The sequence below is a fragment of the Haliotis asinina genome, chromosome 14 (assembly GCF_037392515.1).
Source record: "Haliotis asinina isolate JCU_RB_2024 chromosome 14, JCU_Hal_asi_v2, whole genome shotgun sequence".
NCBI classification, from domain to species: domain Eukaryota; kingdom Metazoa; phylum Mollusca; class Gastropoda; order Lepetellida; family Haliotidae; genus Haliotis; species Haliotis asinina.
The window spans coordinates 4,398,334-4,413,982 of NC_090293.1; positions in this window are offsets into that span (position 1 = coordinate 4,398,334).

A 15,649-nucleotide genomic window follows, 5' to 3' on the forward strand; every position below is an offset into this window, starting at 1 on the left:
ACAGTATGTTTGCACGTCCTTATAAGCTGTCGTGTTTCTTTAGTGAATGAACTGTGCACCATTGTAACTGTCGCTGCTTTCTGAATTGGTCAGACACAGCTCAGATATACGGGGAAAGACAGACTCGGGAGTAAGCTAGATATATGGATTATGAGCGATGTTAATGGCATGTCTGAGGTTTCATGACGTCAGGGACTGTCCCGCAATACGTGCACATTAACGTATGTTTTAGGGCATTATTGGTGTTATCGCATGTTCTCTCTCTCTATCCGATAGAACGGTCGACCTCGACAGACAGAGCGCCATCTCGAGTCGGCAGGTAACTATTTTTAATGAATTGATAACTATCACATTTGGTTAGATCATGGGCAGAGGTCAATGGCCCTTGGATAGATCACGGTTAGATGGCCATCACGCTTGAATACATCACGGGTAGATGGCTGTCACCCTTGGATAGATCATGGATAGATGTCTATCACCCTTGGATAGATCATGGGTAGATGGCTGTTACCCTTGGATAAATCATGGATAGATGGCTTTCACCCTTGAATAGTTACTTGAATTGATGGCTATCACCCTGTAATAGATCATGCGTAGATGGCGATCACAACTGAATAGATTATAGATCGATGGCGATCACCACTGGATAGATCATAGATAGATGGCTATCAACATTGAATAGATCATAGATAGATGGTGATAACCGTTGAATATTTCATAGATAGACGGCTATCGCCCATGGACAAAAGTCACCACTGAAACAGGCATTGTGGCTAGAGAATCAACAGTGGGTAAAGTACCCCTGTGGAGACCACGGAAGGAAGACAATTTGAGAGAGAACCTATGACGGATGATAGACACCCCCAATTTGCATAGGCGATTTACCCCCGGTGAATAGACACATCTAGCTGCCTGGTATCATGTTGACGTATAGAACCTATTAGACGTCTGTTCTACCAGTTGACCTTGACATATATACACGTGTACTTGGCTCCGGTTGATCGAAGAGACACGAGTAATGAATCAAAACTAATACTTGAAAGAACCATACAGAACTATTATCAATAGAAAGCGTGTTAATGATGTATGTTGCTATACTTGAAGTATACTTATAGCTATGTCGACTCTGGCCGATGGAAACCAGCAAACAATCGTAGCTACGGTACACGATGACACTTACAGAACGCGAGAGACCTGTATTACGTCAATGAAAAACCTGCTTAACTGTAAGTGACTGGTTCCACGACTACACTGCGGATTGACGAAGTGGAAAAAGAGGAACGATTCATATCCTGCAAGATGTTGTATCGCGGCTGCTTCAGAAGAAACCGTTCCGGGGACTCGCTAGCAGCGGAATTACGTTAAGTTCAGAGGAAAAGTCGACGTGTTGTCTCTGCTCTGAAACACGTTCACAAATGTTTAAAGAATTTGTTTGGATAACTAATCGAATAACAACATATAACTGAAGAAAGGATCTTTTGAGGTATCGATGATGACCAAACTCTGTCTACAAGCATACAACTTACACAACCCCACGGGACGTCGTCACTTGGTAATTGTATTAGTATATACACGTCTATGTGACAGTTGTTCTCGGCAGCCCCTGGAGGTACATTTTTTCCATTGAAGACATGGCTTTAGAATCAGTTGAATCGATGAAAAGCGGTGTTTAGCTCGGTTATGCGTTAATGTATTCTCTGTGCGTTTGCAATATTTGAATGGCATACCACTTGGGCAGTTAAGTGATATTTCCTATACATTTTGAGCTGATATTTGATATTTAACGTATTTCACAGCACTTCTTTTGTTATGATGCGCTCTGCTAAATGTGGGAAGAAAGCCCGAAGTAACCAAGGACACACTCCACTTCGATGACACCAAGGAGCACAGGATTGGTACGAGACGCCTTTGGTTCATACTGGTGGATAAAACCTATTAATGATAGAGGAACCCGGCATGATGAAGGGTCTCACGGCTGTGAGTGAGTGGGTGGACCGGTGGGTGAGTGTGTGAGTGAGTGAGCATGGATTTACCCCGCCTTTAGCAATATTCCAGCAATATCAGATCGGGGACACCAGAAATTGGTTTCACATACTGAACGCACTCGCGGGAGACAGAACTGGGGTCTTCTGCGACGAGCCAACGGCTATACTTCTGGGATACCCTACCACCCGCATTTTGAACGCCTCGGGGAAATTGTTCCAACGGTATGGCGTGTTTGTTGGAGCTGTTGGAGACCCATCTGTGTTTGTTGGAACCGTTCGAGACCCATATGTGTTTGTTGGAACCGTTCGAGACCCATCTGTGTTTGTTGGAACCGTTCGAGACCCATCTGTGTTTGTTGGAACCGTTCGAGACCCACGATTATGGCGAGGTCAGTGGTTCCAGCAGGGGATCCAGCAGATCTCTGGTAACAGAATTTACATTATGCATGGATTTATTGACATGTGCATAATGCATTCATTCAAAGTACGCTCATTGTCAAGATGTTATTTATTGGTTTTGTGTTTTATAAAGTATTCATGGCCCAATACAGTAACTGCAGATAACTAACAAGGTATATCGATGTTCCATTGATCTGTACATGCCAGTAGGAGCATTGTGTATTTATTGCTCTCAAACAGAACATGCTTTATGCATGGAAAATCAATGGGATATGCATAGCAATTGTTCACCGGTCTAATAATCCCGATTGAAATGAAATAGTCCCAAAGAAATACAATGGATACAGAGACATACAACGTAATATGTACGAAGCTGTTTGTCGATCTCCAGCCGGGAACTGAACACGTATTAGGCCTTTAGCAAGGCTGGTGCTTGTACGGGACATAACGCTTTGTCGTCAGTTCAGACATGTCTTGTATGTATGTCATCGGACCAGATAATTTCTTGATAGGCTTTAGTACCGCTTTGTACAACTCTGCAGGAACTCTGTCACGCAAGGGTTTGTTGTATGATAGACGCCGATGGTAAACAAATACATCACTGAAACTCATATGCACGAATTTTTTGTTGGATGGTTGCTGAATTTTAAATTCAGTATTCCACCACTGTTGCAGTTATCGAGTCTGAACCAGTCAACCCAATGGTTAACATCATGAGCACCGACCTACACTGTAGAGATATGATCATATGTATCAACACACGTCTGTGAGATAGACCGCCCAATCCTGCAATCCCTCGCATATAATGCTGAAGATATGCTATGTTACTATGGTTACCATTATTAAACGTGGATACATGAAAATTTGAAATATTCGGCACCAAATGCGATCATTCATTGAACGTTCTCCCTTGCGCCGCATCGAACCCCAATCCTTGGTACAATGTGTGAAGAATGTGTTCCTGATGTCCATTTCTGCTTCACGTGCCGCATGGCTTGTCAACCCTCCGTCGCCTACATTGAACACTATAAAAATATTGTTGTACGTTAGTCACATTTTATTTTACCGACGCGTCAACCCATCTGTGACTCCCTGTTGTCGTCAAAGTTTCAAAAGCATTAAATAGCTGATACCGAGGGTTGAACTGGAGATTGACGCTTTGGGTTAACGGTCGATTTGAACAGTATTCCTGTCCTATGACGGCGTGTCATGCTGGATGTCATGACGGCGTGTCATGCTGGAGCGAGGCCCAAAGTCTTAAGATGTTTGACACTGTGCTGACACCCCCGGGTATGTAGCGTAAATATATCACTGATTGCAACAATGTCACCCAGTGCACACGTAGAACGTGCTCCTCGTTTAACAGTACAAAAAGTAGAGCCTTTTGTGAATGATTGAAACCCCTACCACAACAAAAGTGTCCTTGGGGCGACCAGGTGAGAAGTGTCACCTCCCTGTGTCAGTGTTTAATACTGTAGCTGAATGTCCACTTGAAGACTGTTAGCCTTAATCCCTCGGTACCTCTTGACCGCCCCACCAGGACATTTGGTGACCGCCTTATACCATCATGTCATTTGGAGCTACCGCGAGTGTTGATATCCAAACACACTGACAGAAGAAATAAAACATTATGTTGTCTGCACACAAGTGCGATGTATTTTCGATAAGGAGGGTTTAAACCTTCAATCGGACATGGCTGTCCGAACAACGGCCAGTGCTGGACAAAGGTAGTGTTACTTTCATAGGGAGATGTCCGTGGTGAAAGGCGCTGGATGCCGGACACCCGTCGTCTATAAAATTAATGTGAATTAGTGGGTCTAGGTTTGAATATGGTATTAACTTAGTATTGTGTTACTATTGAACGCTGCACATTTAGTGAGAGTCACAAAAAGATGAGATAGAATGTCGATGTGTTATTGGGATCCATTCGCCATTGTTGTAAAATGACGCCCTTGTTATAGTCTCGCCGTTTCTTGTATGGCTGGCGGCAAATTTACCACATCATTTTCATGGTCATAAAATGTATCAGGTGGGGGTGGGGGTGGGGTGGGGGGGGATATTTCAGAACGATTTCCACTTGAACGTCAATGGTTTCCCGTGTACACACTTATGACTTTCGTACACTGACTTGGTGGCGCATTGATTCGGTGTCATTAGTTGTCTGGCGACTGTAACTGAGGCTGCTGTTTTAGAATGCACGTGCATTGCACGTGCTGTCCAGTTCAGCTTTTGTTCATTAACAGTAATTACACATCGGGAAGTTCATTACAAGTGACTCTGGGTCAAAGAAATATCCATCAAACTAGTGTTGCACGTGCACTCGTCACTTCAGAAACCCACACGCGAAGACTCTCACGTGACCGAATCGACCCCCCGCAAATATTAAAGCCTCACTTTGGCTAAATTTATGTGCACAATTTCTAAATTGCAAACTGTGAATAGAAGTTGTAGGAGGCATTTCCTGTCCTGGGTTGATACCAAACTGTACGCTTCGAGTTTAATGAAGTAGAAATCATCTGCGACCCGTGGCCGGGTAATTCTGATGGCTTTCTTTGTCCATTCTCGGACGTTGGTGATCCTTTTAAATAAACTGACCCCTGCTCAAAGAGGACAGACAAGGAAAACTTGATTCGTGAAAGAAATGCGTCTTAAAGCCCATGATTCCAATGTTTCATAGTCGGTGGGCATTGTATGAGAAGTTAATTAATTTTTTATGAATATTAGCCATGTTCAAATTTCTAAAATACGGGTTACCCGGTATCTTTTGTCGGTCATGGATAGTGTAGTTTTGAGTTGCTCAGAAACATATAAAACACGCGACTAAATTATGTGTTTATGAATTCGTTTAATCTGAAAGTGTATAAAAAATCCGTCTTTGTAGCTGAAGCTTTGTTAGCTTGCTACCCTCGCTGAAACTGCCGATCACAATGGGGACAATTATCTGAAGTACCACTACATATTCTTCGGCAGGTACTTGTGGTTTTTCTTTGTGTCGAGAACACAATTGCTGAAAAATGAACACAATGTCTGTTGCTCTCGTAAATAGATCGCATGGCTTACTCATTGGATTTTTAAAACGTGTTTTAATGTTTTAAATTGTGTAAAATTGATTTCATTTTCGTTTTTCTTTGTTTTCTTCTTCTCAAATATAAAAGCATTGTGAGTAAGTGTTGAGCTCTGTAATCGACCGGTGTCATATGTAGAATGGGAACTGCTTGATCTGTTTATTCTATCAGGCAAAACATAAGTACATATTGACATAAAAAGGATAAAATGAGTGAAATAAGCTGTTGGGAGAAATATGCGTATATATAAATATTTGCCCCCAAATTATGTCTACACGAGATTTCACATGTGAATACATTCCACTCACCCAGTATTGATTGCTCTTCCACCTTAGTACAGGTCAGTCTTCAGCTTGTAAACAGAGAGACTCCATTTGGTCAATCCTGATGATTTTGAAATCATTTATGCAGAGGTCTTACTTTAAGATTGACAACATATATACACACAAATGACAGACCATCGAAGAAACCAGTGAATTTTACTGGTCAGTGTTTATTTATAGATTTTGTTACAGAAGACGCACTGTTCCAGCGGTATGACTGGCCTCTGTTAATAATTGAGCCTGGACCAGACAATCCAGTGATTCAATCCGATTATATATGCCAACCAAATCAGCGAGCCTGACCATCAGATCAGTTTAGTCGCCTCTTACGATAAACGTGCACTGCTGAAAAAAACAATTCTTCACAGATAATAGCGAGCCTGACCACCTGATCCCTTCGGCCGCCTCTCACGACAAGCGTGTGTTGCTAAAAAAACAATTCTCCCTGGATCTTCACAGATAATAGCGAGTCTGACCAACAAACAAAACAAAAAGAGAACATTTATGCTTTCATGTGATCCCTTATTTTTTTCCCTCAGTATATATTCCTTAGTGTATGAACAGTATGAAAAATGTCGTATAACGTTGTCATGTGTATTTTAAGGTTGATTGCTGACAACGTACATAAAGTACGTTACGAAAGCCACAGGTAATCTACCTGCCGAGAGTCGGAACAGCCTGTCAAAGATTCCCTCCTGTGGTGGTGACATTTACTGGGCATTTTGTCTAACTCTCAAAAGAAGCTAATTCTGAAATATCAAGCAAACAAGCACGCTTATTATGTTGTTGTGCACAACTCCAAAGAACGCCTGAGTCATCTCTTTGGACTTCACAACAGAGGATGGTATTCTGGCATAAAGTAAACCATACATCTACCACACGATGACAAGTGCCCGCTGCTGGAAAAGACGCTCACGTCGTTCTGAGCTTAAGACGTTATTCTGCTTCATGCTTTGATCCACCTAACTAAAATCTAATTTTGCAACATCATCAATTTCTAACGGCGGGTTGCTGAATAAATGCTACACTACAAGAGAGTGCAGTTGGGCAGCTAGTTATATACCAATTGGATTTAGGAGATCGATAAAAGAAGCCCTTGCGTAAGTCAGAATACTTAAATTTTACGATTGAAATGAACTTGCGTCAAGCGGGAAGTAAAAAGAGCAAGTGATTGTCTTTGGGTTATTTTCAAACCCTGTATATATCCATTCCAAGAATACAGTCAAGTTATACTACTCACAAATTGCCTAGGATCACGTTTAGTGTACGCCAGTGCATTATCCAACATCTACTACCCAGCGACCTGCAGGTGGCCAGTAAATTATCCATCACCCACTACCCAGTGACCTGCAGGTGGCCACAGCGTTCCACCGCAGTACGCCAGTACATGATCCAACATCTACTACCCAGCGACCTGCAGGTGGCCACAGCGTTCCACCGCAGTACGTCAGTACATGATCCAACATCTACTACCCAGCGACCTGCAGGTGGCCACAGCTTTCCACCGCAGTACGCCAGTACATGATCCAACATCTACTACCCAGCGATCTGCAGGTGACCACAGCGTTCCACCGCAGTACGTCAGTACATGATCTAACATCTACCCAGCGATCTGCAGGTGGCCACAGCGTTCCACCGCAGTACGCCAGTACATGATCCAACATCTACTACCCAGCGACCTGCAGGTGGCCACAGCGTTCCACCGCAGTACGTCAGTACATGATCCAACATCTACTACCCAGCGACCTGCAGGTGGCCACAGCGTTCCACCGCAGTACGTCAGTACATGATCCAACATCTACTACCCAGCGATCTGCAGGTGGCCACAGCGTTCCACCGCAGTACGCCAGTACATGATCCAACATCTACTACCCAGTGACCTGCAGGTGGCCACAGCGTTCCACCGCAGTACGTCAGTACATGATCCAACATCTACTACCCAGCGACCTGCAGGTGGCCACAGCGTTCCACCGCAGTACGTCAGTACATGATCCAACATCTACTACCCAGCGACCTGCAGGTGGCCACAGCTTTCCACCGCAGTACGCCAGTACATGATCCAACATCTACTACCCAGCGATCTGCAGGTGACCACAGCGTTCCACCGCAGTACGTCAGTACATGATCTAACATCTACCCAGCGATCTGCAGGTGGCCACAGCGTTCCACCGCAGTACGCCAGTACATGATCCAACATCTACTACCCAGCGATCTGCAGGTGGCCACAGCGTTCCACCGCAGTACGCCAGTATTGCGCGTTCCTCCCGATTTCATCAGTACTTCTCGCTTCTATAACATGACATGCAGAGCATACGTAGCGTAAGCGTTTCTCCTCAGACAGAGTGTAATCGTCTCTGCATCCAATCGGATAGCACTCGCCCAAGATATAACAGGGTGGAACTTTCGGATTGCACCCGCCCGACATAGCACAGGTTAGAGCGTTCGGATAGCACTCACCCTACATACAACAGGTTAGAGCGCTCGGATAGCACTCGCCCAACATATAACAGACTGGAACTTTCGAATAACACTCGCCCTACATATAACAGGCTAGAGCGTTCAGATAGCACTCACCCTACGTATAACAGGTTAGAGCGTTCGGATAGCACTCGCCCAACATATAACAGACTGGAACTTTCGAATAACACTCGCCCTACATATAACAGGCTAGAGCGTTCAGATAGCACTCACCCTACATATAACAGGTTAGAGCGTTCGGATACCACTCGCCCAACATATAACAGACTGGAACTTTCGAATAACACTCGCCCTACATATAACAGGCTAGAGCGTTCAGATAGCACTCGCCCTACATATAACAGGTTAGAGCGTTCAGATAGCACTCACCCTACATATAACAGGTTAGAGCGGTCGGATAGCACTCGCCCTACATATTACAGGTTAGAGCGTTCGGATAGCACTTGCCCTACATATAACAGGTTAGAGCGTTCGGATAGCACTCGCCCTACATATAACAGACTGGAACTTTCGGATAGCACTCGCCCTACATATAACAGGTTAGAGCGTTCGGATAGCACTCGCCCTACATATAACAGACTGGAACTTTCGGATAGCACTCACCCTACATATAACAGGCTAGAGCGTTCAGATAGCACTCACCCTACATATAACAGGTTGGAGCATTCGGATAGCACTCGCCCAACATATAACAGACTGGAACTTTCGAATAACACTCGCCCTACATATAACAGGCTAGAGCGTTCAGATAGCACTCACCCTACATATAACAGGTTAGAGCATTCGGATAGCACTCGCCCAACATATAACAGACTGAAACTTTCGGATAGCACTCACCCTACAAATAACAGGTTAGAGCGTTCGGATAGCACTCACCCTACATAAAACAGACTGGAACTTTCGGATAGCACTCACCCAACATACAACAGGTTAGAGCGTTCGGATGGCACTCGCCCTACATATAACAGACTGGAACTTTCGAATAACACTCGCCCTACATATAACAGGCTAGAGCGTTCAGATAGCACTCACCCTACATATAACAGATTAGAGCGTTCGGATAGCACTCGCCCAACATATAACAGACTGGAACTTTCGAATAACACTCGCCCTACATATAACAGGCTAGAGCGTTCAGATAGCACTCGCCCTACATATAACAGGTTAGAGCGTTCAGATAGCACTCACACTACATACAACAGGGTAGAGCGTTCAGATAGCACTCACCCTACGTATAACAGGTTAGAGCGTTCGGATAGCACTCGCCCAACATATAACAGACTGGAACTTTCGGATAGCACTTGCCCTACATATAGCAGGCTAGAGCGTTCGGATAGCACTCGCCCTACATATAACAGACTGGAACTTTCGGATAGCACTCGCCCTACATATAACAGGTTAGAGCGTTCGGATAGCACTCGCCCTACATATAACAGACTGGAACTTTCGGATAGCACTCACCCTACATATAACAGGCTAGAGCGTTCAGATAGCACTCACCCTACATAAAACAGGTTAGAGCGTTCAGATAGCACTCGCCCTACATATAACAGGTTAGAGCATTCAGATAGCACTCGCCCTACATATAACAGACTGGAACTTTCGGATAGCACTCACCCTACATACAACAGGTTAGAGCGTTCGGATAGCACTCACCCAACATATAACAGACTGAAACTTTCGGATAGCACTCACCCTACATATAACAGGTTAGAGCGTTCGGATAGCACTCACCCTACATAAAACAGACTGAAACTTTCGGATAGCACTCACCCTACATATAACAGGTTAGAGCGTTCGGATGGCACTCACCCTACATAAAACAGACTGGAATTTTCGGATAGCACTCACCCAACATATAACAGGTTAGAGCGTTCGGATGGCACTCGCCCTACATATAACAGACTGGAACTTTCGGATAGCACTCGCCCAACATATAACAGGTTAGAGCGTTCGGATGGCACTCGCCCTACATATAACAGACTGGAACTTTCAGATAGCACTCACCCGACATATAACAGGTTAGAGCGTTCGGATAGCACTCACCCGACATATAACAGGTTAGAGCGTTCAGATAGCACTCACCCGACATGTAACAGGTTAGAGCGTTCGGATAGCACTCGCCCTACATATAACAGACTGGAACTTTCGGATAGCACTCACCCTACATATAACAGGTTAGAGCATTCGGATAGCACTCACCCTACATATAACAGGTTAGAGCGTTCGGATAGCACTCGCCCGACATATAACAGACTGGAACTTTCAGATAGCACTCACCCAACATAAAACAGGTTAGAGCATTCAGATAGCACTCGCCCTACATATAACAGACTGGAACTTTCGGATAGCACTCGCCCTACATAAAACAGACTGGAACTTTCGGATAGCACTCGCCCTACAAATAACAGAGTGGAACTTTCGGATAGCACTCGCTCTCCATATAACAGACTGGAACTTTCGGATAGCACTCGCCCTACATATAACAGACTGAAACTTTCGGATAGCACTCACCCAACATATAACAGGTTAGAGCGTTCGGAAAGCACTCGCCCTACATAAAACAGACTGGAACTTTCGGATAGCACTCACCCAACATATAACAGGTTAGAGCATTCAGATAGCACTCGCCCTACATATAACAGACTGGAACTTTCGGATAGCACTCACCCTACATATAACAGGCTAGAGCGTTCGGAAAGCACTCGCCCTACATAAAACAGACTGGAACTTTCGGATAGCACTCACCCAACATATAACAGGTTAGAGCATTCAGATAGCACTCGCCCAACATATAACAGACTGGAACTTTCGGATAGCACTCACCCTACATATAACAGACTGGAACTTTCGGATAACACTCACCCGACATATAACAGACTGGAACTTTCGGATAACACTCACCCGACATATAACAGGCTAGAGCATTCGGATAGCACTCACCCGACATATAACAGGTTAGAGCGTTCGGATAGCACTCACCCTACATATAGCAGGTTAGAGCATTCAGATAGCACTCACCCAACATATAACAGGTTAGAGCGTTCGGATAGCACTCACCCTACATATAACAGGTTAGAGCGTTCGGATAGCACTCACCCTACATATAACAGGTTAGAGCATTCAGATAGCACTCGTCCTACATATAACAGAGTGGAACTTTCAGATAGCACTCGCCCTACATATAACAGACTGGAACTTTCGGATAGCACTCGCCCTACATATAACAGGTTAGAGCGTTCGGATAGCACTCACCCTACATATAACAGGTTAGAGCGTTCGGATAGCACTGACATGACAGAACAGGACTGGGCGCCAATAGCATCCTCTGGTGAATCGCGATGCACATTACTGATTATGGCTATAAATGTAGAAAGTGACGTACGGTAAACTGACGGGCAAAAGAAAGTAAACCAAAAGTAACCAAATTTTAAAGAAAGACATTTTAAAGAAAGGTAAATTATACACTGACACATGTCGCCCCAACGTGGCAATTTGACACTCGCAGTGAAATCCACTTGCACGTCGTGAATAAAACGGGAAGTGCTAAATTGTATAAGCCATGTTTTGGAGCCTTTGTCAAAGGTTTACATGCACTAAGGGCATAAAAGTAAGTGTGCGAACAGGTATGACATGCTTGAAAAAGACCACCAGTAACATGTCACGACTATCAGCAGTTGAACGTGAGAGGGCCATAGGTATGCTCCAGATGGGATTGCCACAGGATGAAGTTGCAAGAACCTTCGCCTCCAAAGGCAAGAACTTTCGGTTGCACCTCACGGCCAGACGAACCAGACACTGGATACACCAAGACGGACGGCGAGTTACAACACCGTTACCTGACGGTAACGTCATCAGTGGCGCATTACCTTGATCGTTGTGTCAATCGATACACGGTGGCAAGATGTCTTCGGGCAGCAGGTATCAGAGCCTACTGACCCTTCAAAAGACAGGTGTTGACCCCTGAACACACAAGTCACAGATTGCGATGGGCCCCGATTTGTTCGTCGTTGGCAGCTTCTCCGATCGGGCACATGTGGGATGCACTACACAGACGCGTGCGGAAACGCCATAATCCACTACGAAATAGACAGCAACTGCAAGACCAATTGCTTTACTACTGCATATAACGTGACCTTGTCCGACGTCTGACGTTTACTGCTAGAAGAGGACTGCGTGTCTGCATTGATACAAGGGGTGGACTTTCAAGTTGCTTAAGTGATGGTAGCGAACATTTATTGTGTGTGTATACCTGCTTACCCCTGCTTGTGATTGAAAACTAATTTTCAGACCACCACGTGTTTCTGCAGTATGCGTGTGATTATTCCAGCATTATTCCAGCGGGTGTCACCAGAAATAGGCTTCCCACATTATATCCATGTTAGGATTCGAACCCGGGTCTTCGGCGTCGCTTATCCACTAGGCTACCCTACCCCGGAACGATTGAAATGAGAGAACAGCCCTGGTGCTAATCGTCTTCGCGGGATCACGTGGAAACATAGATGTTAATTCTGTATAATCGGGATAACCAATAAGCACTAAGTGCAAGTAAAACAATTTTGATGTACACCAGTAGACAAGCAGAGTGGTATTTTACTGGGGCAGTCCATTTGGCCGATCCAGTACTCTGTTTGACTCGCGCAGCGAATAAATTTGGGGACGTATAAGTTCAATAAAACTACTGAGTACCTGTCTATCTTGCTGCACAATGTTTGTAAATCATTATCTGTGACGACAGTCAAACGAATATAGCATACTCTCTCTCTTCAGCACAAGTGACCTCATGGATCGTCACTGCCCTCTGATAATGATTTGGCGTGTGAGTTGTCGGGTGGGTGTGTAACGTTTTGGGAGAGTGAGTGAGGGGAAGGTAAGTGTGTGAGCTTTCGGAACTGTGAGTGGGAGGGTTGGTATGTACGTGAGCTTTAGTTGACCTGAGTGATTGAATATGGTTCCCCGCTTCTCGCAATATTCTTGAAATATCACGACGGAGGACACCAGAAATCGGCCCAACACTATCCGCAGGTTGCAGTTCCAAATTAGACCTTCAGTGTGACAAATAGGAGACAGAAAACGCGTCTATTCTTTCTTTTCAAAGTACATGACTGTCGGAATATCTAGAGGAGATATAATCCCCTCTATTTCCGTGTGTAGAAATACAATATTGTGTATTCTCCTCTTTACGTAGTGGGTCGTATGAAGGCACAGACCTCATGACAGAAATCAGGCACTGAGGTTGAGGTCTCTTCAGAAAGACATGCCACGAGTAAATCCTTCAGTCAAGCACGTGATTGTGGTTCATGTAAGATGGCATATCACCCTAGATTGCCCCAGTAACACCATGCAGTGCTACTCAACTTTCGATAAGAATGCACATATATTTCATAACATTACGAAACCAAGAAGAGATTATGGAAATGGTACTGGAGTCTATCTTAATGCTGCTGAATATGGGGCAGTTTCCAGGCAGTCGGTCGCATCGGGCTCCCTACACAGGAATCTCTTGTGCCTCAATTGAAGACCATGGAGTGAGTGAGTGAGTGAGTGAGTGAGTGAGGAGTGAGTGAGTGAATGAGTATAGTTTTACAGTGAGTGAGTGAGTGAGTGAGTGAGTGAGTGAGTGAGTGAGTGAATGAATGAGTATAGTTTTACACTTCTTTCAGCAGTATCCCATATAGCTGGATACACCACAAAATGGGCTTCACATATTGTGCCCATGTGGGGCAATGGAACCCGGGGTCTCAGCGAGAACAGTAGTGAAGCTGTGGCACTGTATGAATCTTCTTTGTGTATAAAGGAGGGCGGTGGGATGCCCCAGTGGTTAAAGCGTTCGCTCGTCACGCCGAAGACCCGGATTCGATTCCCCACATGGGTACACAATGTGAAGCCCATTTCTGATGTCTTCCGCCGTGATGTTGCTGGAATATTGCTACTGAAGCGACGTAGAATCATACTCACTCACTATAAGGAACAGGCAAGCTACTCTCAAAACGTTCGTAGCCCTACGCACGGCTTAAGCCCATTCCTAACACAATGACTACGATCAAAATTAAGAATTCGTAGGGCTGCGAACGTTTCGAGAATAACCTTTTAGTGAAACCATTTCAGGATAGAGTTGGCTATTCCTAAATTTCGCACCTCAGTTCTCCAAAAGTCTAGTATTTATGATTCTACAAGTTTATGGAATACTGTCTCCTCTACAACAAAATATAGACATTCATCATCATCTTTTAAATCATACTTACCTGACAGAATTCTAAACCGTTTCATTCGTGTAGTTCTTAACATGTTCGTTTCGTGTTAATTTATGAGACTGTAAAGCTTGCAAGTGTCGTGTTCCAGTGGAAGATGCAAACACTTTCCTTTTAAAATGTCTAAGATTTGTCAGCTGCCGTTTGATGTTGACTTCGACTAATGAATAATATGAATATGAATAATATTTTTATGTCCATTAATTACTGTTCATGTTTCTGACGGGAGCGGATGGTGGTAATAAGCTACATAACTTGTGTCCAATCCTTTTCAACTTCGAACAAAGAACACACACAAACACACTTAAACTATAAATTGTGATTTTTATCTCGATTAACGGACATTCGGCGTGAGCTGAAATATGAGTTGTAACACATCCTGGCAAACTAGTCATCTGATATGTTTGCGTGTGTTGTTCGTAGATCTGTCCAAACGGTCATCAGTAATGTCGGCATTGTGTCTTAGCTGAACGTATTAATCCATCTTGTACATATGTGTAGTTGGAACTTGGCTGAGTATTCGAAACGTATCTAACGCGCAAACGCTCGCTATACATTTAATGATAGCTTTTTATGTCTAGTTTGCTCAAGTCTGGGTGAATCAACGAGAATGTACCGCCATGATTACGCCACCCTATGGTGTCCAGCACCGCAGGAATAGGAGCTCGACTGGTCGTGTGAAGGTCAGTACAGTGAAAAAACTGATGACAGGCTGCAGGAGGACTTCCGGCTTTCAAAATAGTTTGCTTTCACTATGTCAAGTGAGAGACCGGGTTTGAACAGCCTGGGCGCCCAATATAATCTGTTTCCGCACGTAATCGACCAGTTATCTGAAGTTCTATGAGTACAGTACCAAACATATACAGAATGATTGTAGGGGCGTTTCATGTCTCGCTCCCACTCATTGTTCTTGGCCTGTCGCTTTCCGGAAAATGCTTGTGTCAGTATATGCTCAAATTATACGCTGTTTTTACCCCAATATTCCAGCAATATCATGGTGGGGGACACCAAAAATAGTCATCCCACAGTAAACCCATGTCAGGAATCGAACCCTGACCTTCGCGGTGACGAACAAACGCTATACCCACTGAACTATTACCACCATGCCTTTAGTGTAACAAAATAGATCTCTCTGTATGAACGACGTG